This window comes from Bubalus bubalis, chromosome 9 (genome assembly GCF_019923935.1).
Source record: "Bubalus bubalis isolate 160015118507 breed Murrah chromosome 9, NDDB_SH_1, whole genome shotgun sequence".
In the NCBI taxonomy this organism is placed as follows: Eukaryota; Metazoa; Chordata; class Mammalia; order Artiodactyla; family Bovidae; genus Bubalus; species Bubalus bubalis.
Genome location: NC_059165.1, coordinates 39,802,383 through 39,813,732, shown reverse-complemented (window position 1 = coordinate 39,813,732; position 11,350 = coordinate 39,802,383). Strand labels below are relative to the sequence as shown.

General features: G+C 42.0%; 1 pseudogene; it reads right to left on the bottom strand.

Annotated features, from left to right (window-relative positions):
• Positions 1-5,247: 5,247 nt before the first annotated feature.
• Positions 5,248-5,380, bottom strand: LOC112587199 (annotated as a pseudogene).
• Between the last annotated feature and the right edge of the window lie 5,970 nt (positions 5,381-11,350).

Below are 11,350 nucleotides of genomic sequence, written 5' to 3'. Positions count from 1 at the left end.
TTTTCCTCTGCCAGGGATTCAAGGGCTGGCACTTGAGAGGGATGAAACTTTCTGTAGTGTCTGAGACTCCCCCATGTTTCCACCCACCCCATCCTGATGTTCTTTATCTCATCACTCAGCCCTATCTTTTATTCCATTTATCACAAGCTAAAATTATTTGATAAATAATTATTTACAAAAACCCCTGCTCTCTCCACTAGCATGTGACATGAGATCAATAACCTTTTCTAACTTGTTCATTCCTATAGTTCCAGTTGCTAGTGGGGTTGTACATGGTAATGTTCAAAAATGTTTGTTAAGGAATGGGATGGATATATACCATTTATCAAGGACCCTCTGTGTACCAGACAAGGAGCCTGGAGATGTACAGGCATTTCTCATGTTCTCTTAATGATAGTTCTCTCAAGGAAGTGTAACAGTCTTTATTTTACTGATAAGGCTCAGATTGGTTAAGTAACATGTTCCTGGTCACACAGTCAGAGCTGGGATTCTAATATGGGTTTAATAAAGTATAGGCTCTTAACCACTATACCAAGAATAAAACGTGCTTTATCTGCAGTGCCAGCATTATTTGATTGGCAGTTGCTTCTAGGAGCCCTTAGCTAGAAGAATTTTGAAGCAGTTTCCTGACTTAGTAGGAAGAGTGCTGAGATCAATTAGTACTGTCTGCAGGGGGTCAGATGGGATATCTAGTAGTACATACGTTGTCTATTTGCCATTCTTACAATAGATGATATCATCTCCATAAAGATGTACAACAGAGGCAAAAAAATGGAGAGAGGAAGAACATCTAGATTCTTTTTTAGCACTAGTTTTCATTCCTTCTTGAGTTTATCTTTTCTATTGGGAATACTGGGAACACAGCTACTTATGGATTGTTTGGAGGAGAGGATGCAATCGGAGATGGGAACTAGCTTTGAAGAGTTTGGCAAGCAAAGGTTGAGACACTGCTTCATGAACTAACACCAAGATTGAGTGGGCGGGTCTTCAGATCATGTGATATTTCTGTGGGACTCCAAGACCTCTGTGCAGATGTGCTGTTATTATTTCCCAAAGGCCCTTCAGTGAACAAAGGAGCAGGTAGTGTGGTGAGGCAGGTGACAGTCAGGCTGTTGAGCTAGATTTGGTGATGGTGCCTGGTTGCAGGTAAGCCTTTGCAATCCACTTGTCATGAGATAAACATGTATTTATTCTTCTTAACAGAAACCTGGGAGGGGGTACAGTATATAGGTTAAAATTGGGGTTTATAGATTTTAGGTCCCAATTTTGCCACTTACTGTGTAACTCTGGATAAATCATATAACCTCTTTGAGCCTTGGTGGCTTACATAAAATAGCATCTATTTTTAGGCACCTGCTGTGAGAATGAGAAAAGTGTGCAAGGAAACCATTTGGCTCTGGTATACAGCAAGCACTCAGTGCATATTTGTTAATGTCTGTGAAGAACCTATAAGCCTATGTGGAAACTGGAAAGTCATTGCAATTATCTGAGTCTATCTGTGTTGCCCTAAGCTAGATAATTGTTGATTTTTCATTTCTGTTTGTTCCCCCCTCCCCTGGTTTACACCTGGGTATTTTGAATACCCAACCTCAGTGCTTTCAGGACTGAAAAAGGGAACAAGGAGGGTTGTTCAGAGCTGTTCATCTTGAAATACAGTCTGAGGTCCGTGTTGCTGCTATCTGGCCTCTCCCTAACTAATCAAGGGGAAAATCCATTCTCCTACTATGTGCTAAAGTTGTGTTTTGAGAATATAAAATTGGGCATTGCTCTGCTTGCCTACAGTGGAAACCCACTGGTCCAGGACAGCCCCCCTCTCCTCTTCCATTAGAAATGGTTTAAATTATGTTTGCCTATGGTGATGACTGTCATTTATTGAACACTAAGTGTGCTGGAACTTTCTGCTCTCAGCAGTCCTCAAAGGCAGCCACTATCCCCATCCTGGTTATGCAGGTAGGATGACTGCAGCACAGTATGTTTAAGTTACTTGTCCACAGCCAGTTAGTGCAGAGCTGGGATTCAAACCCAGGCCAGCTGGGTCTCAGGGGCTGCCTGCTTAGCCCCGAACAACACTGTCTCCTGGAAACTCTGGCTTGATGAAGATGTCTATTCGGCAAAGGGAGTAAAATGCCAGATGTGTAAGTCAGGGGCAGTGAGAGACCAGGGAGGAATGGGAGCCATGCTTTTTACTCCCTGCTGCACACCTGAATCACCTGAGGAGCATTCATGAAATAGAGGTGCCTGGTCAGACCCCCAAAACTTTGATGCTCTTGATCTTGGATGGAGGTGGAGCTTCCTAGGTGGCTCTGATAGGGTTCCAGGCTTGAGGACCACTGGAGCAGCAGAAGGTCAGGAAGGGTTTAGCAAATTCCTCGTGGTTAGGAACCTTTCTACTCCCTCCTTGGAAGGGACTGATTCACATTGCAGGTGGTGTACCTTTATCTCAGTATCCCCATTTGCAGTGTGTGGGCAATGGAGCTTGATAACACTGCAGGGGGTTGGGTAGATAAACAGCCTGTAAAGTGCCATTTCAATGGAAAGTATTGGGCTGAAATGTCCCTGGGGCTTTGAAGTGACCCTGTTTCAGTTTCAGTGGGATGGTGCTCTGGGCCATATCCCTAGCAGTTCCGGATCATTGATAACCATTGGGAACCAGGGTTTGAAGTATCCACTTGCACACCCTGGGGTAACTGGGTAACTCTGATTGCCCCATCCTTTGGTTGAGGAACAGTGCGAGTGGATGCATAATTCGAACCATTAACTTGCTCTCAATATGGAGAATGAGATTTGTGGCTCCCTTTTACAAAGAAAGTATGAAACAGTAAACACACTTCCAGTTATGGATGGGGCTAAACACACCATTAAACTGAATGCTAATGACTGTCTTCTGCTTCCTGGGAACATTTCGCCGTGGCAACCAGCAGGTGCCCTTTTCTTGCCTTCTCTTTCATCTTCCCATAATTCTCTTCTGCCATGGCTTTTTTGGATAAGAACGGGCACATGCCTGAAATAGTAGTTAAAAGACAGATTTTTTTTTTTAAGCAAATTAGATTAGAGTAGGTTTCCAGCTTATCACATTATTTACTTGTAGGATGTAGCAATCTCAGATACTGAGAAACAGGCCAAGACAGGTTAATATCTTTAATTGATATGAGTATCTTTAATATATTGCCTATTTAGGGCATCAAGCCTGGTCTGACTTCTGAAGCTTGGTCACTAAATCGTGGGAAGAGCATAATTTAGGTTTAAGAATAAGAGCCAGGAGTAGGACACTTTTGGATAGAAATCCTTTGCTGTTGCCTAAAAGCTGGGGAAATTTCTCTCTCTGTGCCTACTTTCCTCCTATGTAAATCAGAGATAATAATAGCCACTGTCTCATAGTGGAGTGGGGTGATTAACGAAAATGTATATAAAACTCTTAGTAAATAGTGCCTGGCTTCCCTGGTGGCTTAGATGTAAAGAATCTGTCTCCAATGCAGGAGACCTGAGTCTCATCCCTGGTTGCAAAGATCCCCTAGAGAAGGAAATGGCAACCCAGCCCAGTATTCTTGCCTGGTGAACTCCATGGACAGAGGACCCTGGTGGGTTACAGTCCATGGGGTCTCAAAGAGTCAGACATAACTAAGAGACTAACACTTCACTTCGTAATGTCTGGCACATAGTAGGTGCTCATACATGGTAGCCATCCATTCTGATGATGTTGGTGATGAGTAACATTGGCTGGGTGATTCTGGGCCATAAACTTACTCGAGATTTAGATCCTTCATCTGTACAAGGCAAGCTAACCATAGTACCTGGGGTCATTTGTTTAAAGCTCTAGATAAGAATTAAATGATGAAAAGTACGTGGCACAGGGCTTGGCACATACTAAGAGTTCAATAAGGACTTGCTGAATGAGTGAAAAAAAATATGCTATACTGGCTGAAGAAGCTCAATAATTAGACCCGAAGCATTTAATATTAGACATGGAGGGAGAAAAATACCAATAGCCCTGGACTTTTTTTTTGTCTGTTACAGTTTTTAGCAGTTTTAGACCTTCCTTTGCTCCCTCTCTCCTCATTGTGCCTACTCCTCTCAGCCCTTATCAAGAGCGTATGCTGTAAAAGAGAAAGCGTCATGCTGATACACATAACTGAATTCCCAGTATCACAGCGGCCACTGAGCAAGGCCTCAGACTAAAGGGCCATAAATAACAGAGCTGCCTGCATGCAATCGCTCAGCTAGTGCAGCTGGCCATGGATTCTTGGTGCCCTGCCCCCGCCCCTTAGGTGTCTAGCCTCTTTTCCTGCAGCCCCATCCCCTCCTCTCTCCATCTAAAGCCCTCTCCCAGGTCTGTTCTCCAGGGCAGTGACTCATGCTCTGAATCTGCCTCCTCTCAGGCTTCTGCCAACTCTAGCTCCCCCGTCTTTCTTCCTCCAGCTCTCCCTGGAAGAAAACATTCTGGTAAACCGGGCCTGGCACAGCTGCTTAGTCAGCTACTCACGGGAGTAATTGAAATGTCTTTTAGATAGCATTTGATGGTTTTAATTTCTAGTTTTAAAGGGGATTCATGTTTATTTTAGAAGATTTCAGGAAAAAAATTGGAGAAAGAAGCCAAGCACATACAAGAAAATAAAAATCCTGAGACCCAGACAACATCCCAGACTGATTAAATCAGTATTATTATGGGTGAGGTCCTGTATCATCATTAATTTTTTTTTTTAAATTTCAGAGGTGATTCCAATGTGCAGGCAAGCCTGAACCATTAACTTTGAGATACTTGCCGATAGCACTTTGAAGTATTTCCTTTATTTTCTATTTTTGTATTTGGATCATCCTGTATATACTATTTGAAACTTGATTTTGTTTTCTTTGGCCTAACAATATGTGATGAACATCTTCCCAAATCTCTAAATATTCTTCTAAGACATAGTCTTTTTTAAAGTAGCTATGTGGTTTAATGTCTTATGGCTGCACCATAAATATTTAGCCCATTACCTGTTAATAAACATCTTTCTAAAATTCTGCTGTTTGAACTAATACTGAGATGTATTTCTATTTCTATCTCTGATCACTTACTTAGCTAACACGTATAGTATGTAACCATATGCTGGATACTGCTCTAAGGCATTACATATATTTCATTTAATCCTTACAACTAGCTTTTCAGGTAGCTACTATTATCACCCTCATTTTAGAGATGAAGAAACTGAGGTTCCAAGAGGCTAAATCATGTGATTGATTAGTGGTGGAAGCAATCTGACTCCCGAGTCCATGCTTGGGAATTAAAATCGCTGAATCAGAAAACATTTGGGATCAACATGTATGCACTACTATATTTAATTAGCAATAATCACACCTTGGATAAACCTCATTAGCTACGAAACTGCCACTGCACAAAGCTACGCTACTATATTTAAAATGGATAACCAACAGGGAACTGTAGCACAGGGAACTCTGCTCAATGTTATTTGGCAACCTGGATGGGAGGGAAGTTTGGGGGAGAAGGGATGCATGTATATCTATGGCTGAGTCCCTTTGCCGTCCACCTGAAACTATCACAACATTGTTAATCATCTATAATTCAGTATAAAACAAAAAATTTTAAAAATATGAACATTTTCAAGGCTTTTGAAACACACTGCCAAATGGCCTACCAGAAAAGTTTTATCCTTATTATATGAGACAGAGCAGGAGTCTTTGAGTTTGAAAATCATTCTATAACCCAGTGAAATCTATCAGTTGAAAACCTCCCTTTATTGTAAGTCTTTTACGTGTTCAAAATATTTTTAGTAGGATTTTATAAATATTATCTATCAGGTATAAAGTGTGGCCTTATTGTTTGTAAGTGATGTGCCAAGCATAAGAGCTGGCATTGTTTTGTGGAGGCAGGGAGAGGGGACTGCCTAGAATTCTTCACTTTGTGGTCTGCTTAGGGGGCCTAGAGTGCAAAAGTAGGAAGTCAAGAAACACCTGGAGTAACAGGCAAATTTGGCCTTGGAATATGGAATGAAGCAGGGCAAAGACTAATAGAGTTTTGCCAAGAAAATGCACTGGTCATAACAAACACCCTCTTCCAACAACACAAGAGAAGACTCTATACTTGGACATCACCAGATGGTCAACACTGAAATCAGATTGATTATATTCTTTGCAGCCAAAGATGGAGAAGCTCTATACAGTCAGCAAAAACAAGACCAGGAGCTGACTGTGGCTCAGACCATGAACTCCTTATTGCCAAATTCAGACTTAAATTGAAGAAAGTGGGGAAAACCACTAGACCTAATTCAGGTATGACCTAAATCACATCCCTTATGATTATACAGTGGAAGTGAGAAATAGATTTAAGGGCCTAGATCTGATAGATAGAGTGCCTGATGAGCTATGGAATGAGGTTCATGACATTGTACAGGAGACAGGGATCAAGACCATCCCCATGGAAAAGAAATGCAAAAGAGCAAAATGGCTGTCTGAGGAGGCCTTACAAATAGCTGTGAAAAGAAGAGAAGCGAAAAGTAAAGGAGAAAAGGAAAGATATAAACATCTGAATGCAGAGTTCCAAAGAATAGCAAGAAGAGATAAGAAAGCCATCTTCAGCGATCAATGCAAAGAAATAGAGGAAAACAACAGAATGGGAAAGACTAGAGATCTCTTCAAGAAAATCAGAGATACCAAAGGAACATTTCATGCAAAGATGGGCTCAATAAAGGACAGAAATGGTATGGACCTAACAGAAGCAGAAGATATTAAGAAGAGATGGCAAGAATACACAGAAGAACTGTACAAAAAAGATCTTCATGACCCAGATGATCACGATGGTGTGATCACTGACCTAGAGCCAGATATCCTGGAATGTGAAGTCAAGTGGGCCTTAGAAAGCATCACTACGAACAAAGCTAGTGGAGATGATAGAATTCCAGTTGAGCTATTCCAAATCCTGAAAGATGATGCTGTGAAAGTGCTGCACTCAATATGCCAGCAAATTTGGAAAACTCAGCAGTGGCCACAGGACTGGAAAAGGTCAGTTTTCATTCCAATCCCAAAGAAAGGCAATGCCAAAGAATGCTCAAACTACTGCACAATTGCACTCATCTCACACGCTAGTAAAGTAATGCTCAAAATTCTCCAAGCCAGGCTTCAGCAATATGTGAACCGTGAACTTCCTGATGTTCAAGCTGGTTTTAGAAAAGGCAGAGGAACCCGAGATCAAATTGCCAACATCTGCTGGATCATCGAAAAAGCAAGAGAGTTCCAGAAAAACATCTATTTCTGCTTTACTGACTATGCCAAAGCCTTTGACTGTGTGGATCACAATCAACTGTGGAAAATTCTGAAAGAGATGGGAATACCAGACCATCTGATCTACTTCTTGAGAAATTTGTATGCAGGTCAGGAAGCAACAGTTAGAACTGGACATGGAACAACAGACTGGTTCCAAATAGGAAAAGGAATATGTCAAGGCTGTATATTGTCACCCTGTTTATTTAACTTATATGCAGAGTACATCATGAGAAACGCTGGACTGAAAGAAACAGAAGCTGGAATCAAGATTGCCGGGAGAAATATCAATAACCTCAGATATGCAGATGACACCACCCTTATGGCAGAAAGTGAAGAGGAACTAAAAAACCTCTTGATGAAGAGTGAAAGAGGAGAGTGAAAAAGTTGGCTTAAAGCTCAACATTCAGAAAACAAAGATCATGGCATCCAGATCCATCACTTCATGGGAAATAGATGGGGAAACAGTGGAAACAGTGTTAGACTTTATTTTTCTGGGCTCCAAAATCACTGCAGATGGTGACTGCAGCCATGAAATTAAAAGACGCTTACTCCTTGGAAGGAAAGTTATGACCAACCTAGATAGCATATTAAAAAGCAGAGACATTACTTTGCCAACAAAGGTCTGTCTAGTCAAGGCTATGGTTTTTCCTGTGGTCATGTATGGATGTGAGAGTTGGACTGTGAAGAAGGCTGAGCGCCCAAGAATTGATGCTTTTGAACTGTGGTGTAGGAGAAGACTCTTGAGAGTCCCTTGGACTGCAAGGAGATCCAACCAGTCCATTCTAAAGGAGATCAGCCCTGGGATTTCTTTGAAAGGAATAATGCTAAAGCTGAAACTCCAGTACTTTGGCCACCTCATGCGAAGAGTTGACTCATTGGAAAAGACTCTGATGTTGGGAGGGATTGGGGGCAAGAGGAGAAGGGGATGACAGAGGTTGAGATGGCTGGATGGCATCACTGACTCGATGGACGTGAGTCTGAGTGAACTCCGGGAGTTGGTGATGGACAGGGAGGCCTGGCGTGCTGCGATTCATGGGGTCTCAAAGAGTCGGACACGACTGAGCGACTGATTGATCTGATCTGATCTGATCTTATAGGGGGCTGACTTCTAAGGACAATCCTACATATTCATCCCTCTCCAAGTCTCTTCTTTTTTTCTAACTCTCTTCTTTGGGTAAAATAGAGAAATATTTGTTTTTGGTAACATGGAGTAATACTTATTCCTAGAAGAGGTACTGTAAGAGGAAAGATGACTTTATCAGGTAAAGAAAAATTTGTTGAGTTTCTGATGAAGGGATCTGAAGTCCCTTCCTCAAGGGAATCTGATTCAATCTCCTCTAGCTGCCCATGAGGATGAATGGAACTGGTTTTCTGGGAACTCAGGAAGGAGGGCAGAGGGACCCTCACAGCCTAGAGGACAAGGGAGCCCCCAAAGTGGAGGAGATAGGTGAGAAAGAAGAAGCTTCTGGAAGCCCCATGAGGGGCTCCGAGGGTACTGCTGTGTCTCAAATACAAAGTTCTGTGCACCACTTCTCTGGTTTCTCTGTATATTTGTCGAGTTCAGTCATTAGCTTGGCTTTTACTATTTTTGTTTTGGAAAAGGATTGCAACTACATAGGATTTCCTCTCTTCCCCTCCTTGCTCCCCGCCCATACTTTAATAGTACACACATTTCTGGGCAGGTTCCTATTTATAGCAGGAAAGCAAAAGAACTTTCCACAACTGTGAACTCCTTGAGGACAGGGACCCTTTTTTTTTTTTTTAATTATATTCATTATCAGTGGCTCTGGCAGGTCATAATTTTCATTTCTATTCACAGAACACCCCACCCTGTTAATTGCTGAGAGTTAATGTTAGTGAGCTTTACGGGTCTCCTGCATTGCAGGCAGATTCTTTACTGTCTGAGCCACCAGGGAAGCCCATGCTGGTTGTTACAGAAGCCCAATTCAAATTCTCTTTTAAAAGTGGGGAGAGTCTAGGATCGAGTGGAAATATGGTTGAATTCAGAGTTTTGAAGGATATTGTCTGTCTGTCTCCTTCTCTGGGCTGGTCTCATTTTCTTTTACTTAAAAATGGGCTCCCTATGGCTGATTCATGTTGAAGTTTGACAGAAAACAACAAAATTCTGTAAAGCAATTATCCTTCAATAAAAAATAAATTAAAAAAATTTTTTTTTAAAAAGGGCTCCCTTCACATGGCCTATGCCTTCTCTTGGATTTAACATGTGAACACTGAGAGAGAGCAGTTCTCTTTTGCTTTGGGCCTGCCTTATCTGGGTTGATGAGGCTGGAAGCTGCCTGAGCCTGTCTCTTGCTATATGATCTCAGCTTAACCTGGGGGAAAGAGGACTGCTCTCCATAACATCCACGTGTCAGTCCCAGAGAGGGACAGGCTACTTGGCTTGAGTCACACCAGATCAATCAACTATTGCATACAATGGAATCAAGTGTTAACGAGAGGCTGGACAGTTTATATGACACCTTATGTGGTAGGAGGCTGCACCTGGTACCCACAGGAAAGGACTGGAAAATAGTGTCCAAAGACAAACCAACAAAGAACTGTGTTGCCAGACTCATTGTGTTCTTGGTCTACAGTTTCAGCTGGTCAAGTTAATTCACATTTTTATTTCTGTTGTTAATGGCCTGTCCTTTCTACTTTTCTGTCTGTAAATAAGGTTCACGTGTGCATGCTAGGTTGTGTCTGATTCTGCAACCCCATGGACTGTAGCCCACTAGTCTCCCCTGTCCATGGAATTTTCCAGGTAAGGACACTGGAGTGGGTTGCCATTTCCTTCTCCAGGGGATCATCTTCCTGACCCAGGGATCAAATCTACGTCTTCTGCATTGGCAGGCAGATTTTTTACCACTGTAAAAAATCAAAATCTGATTTTTTAAATCCTTACTCTTCAGTCATTGCTTCCTTGTAATTTTTAAACATGCAGATATCTTCACATTTATTGCCAAATTTCTCAAATAAGGAGGTCCGCCTTTGAAGCCTCCATGTCTCAACCAGTTATGCTACAATTCCCTTTAAATAGGGGGTCCAGACACACTCCTCCACTGAGGTGGCTTTTTACAGGCCACTGATCACCCCTGAGTCACTGAAACGATTGTTTGTTCTTGGCCACATTCTCCTACCCATTGCAACACTTCATAATGTGTAATCTTACTTTTGAGTGCCATCTCCATTTTGGGAGCAAAGAATGTCCTCACGAAGGACCTGGAAAAGTTGTTTCTCTTCTTGGCACTTCTGCCTTTTGGGGCTGTCTGGTTTTGTTCTCTGTCTATAAATGGAGGAGGGACTCATTGTTTGCCCCTCCACCCTTTCATCTGGCTATATTTTGACTTTGGCTGGCAGAACTGACTTGTGGAAAGAGCACAAGCATTGGACTTAGATAAACTTGAGTTCACATCCCAGCTCTACTGCTTGCTTGCCGTGGGGCCTTCAGTGAGATGATTTTTTTTTTAAATTTCTTTGAGCATCAGTTCCCTCTCCTGTAATTGGAGGAAAAAAATAGCACCTGCCTCATAGGATGACCCTATAGCTTTATGAGTAATGTGGAGGTACAATGCCCAGCACCCCAGTAGATATTCAATGAATGTGAATCTCTTCCTTCCCCCAAAAGATATTTATTTGGTTTGTCCTTGGTCACTTTGGGAATTAGCTGTGTGATGAATCACCATAGTTATACATCCTATAAAAGTTGCCAATCCACTATATATTTTAAAATATTATTCATGCTTTCCATATTCTAAAGTAACTGGCCATTACAAACAAACTTAAAGCTAACTACTCTTTGGTTAAGCCTTCCCTGTTTTTTCTTCTATACAACACAACCTTTTCTTTTTATTCTTTCTGGTATACAGACATGTTACCATGTCTCCCCTGACCCCTCCTCTCCAACCTGTTCAGCATCTGCTCCATCTCTCATGGAAAGAGCTTACTCCCTTCTTTCGAGAACTGTTCCTCTTTCTCAGCATCTGGTTTTAGGAGGGGCTAAGGAGAATCATGTGACCAAAGCTCAAACAATCATAGTAGCTCATTCCCTTCTTATAGCAGCTGACTCAGTAGTGGCCCTGTGATCCAAGTTTGG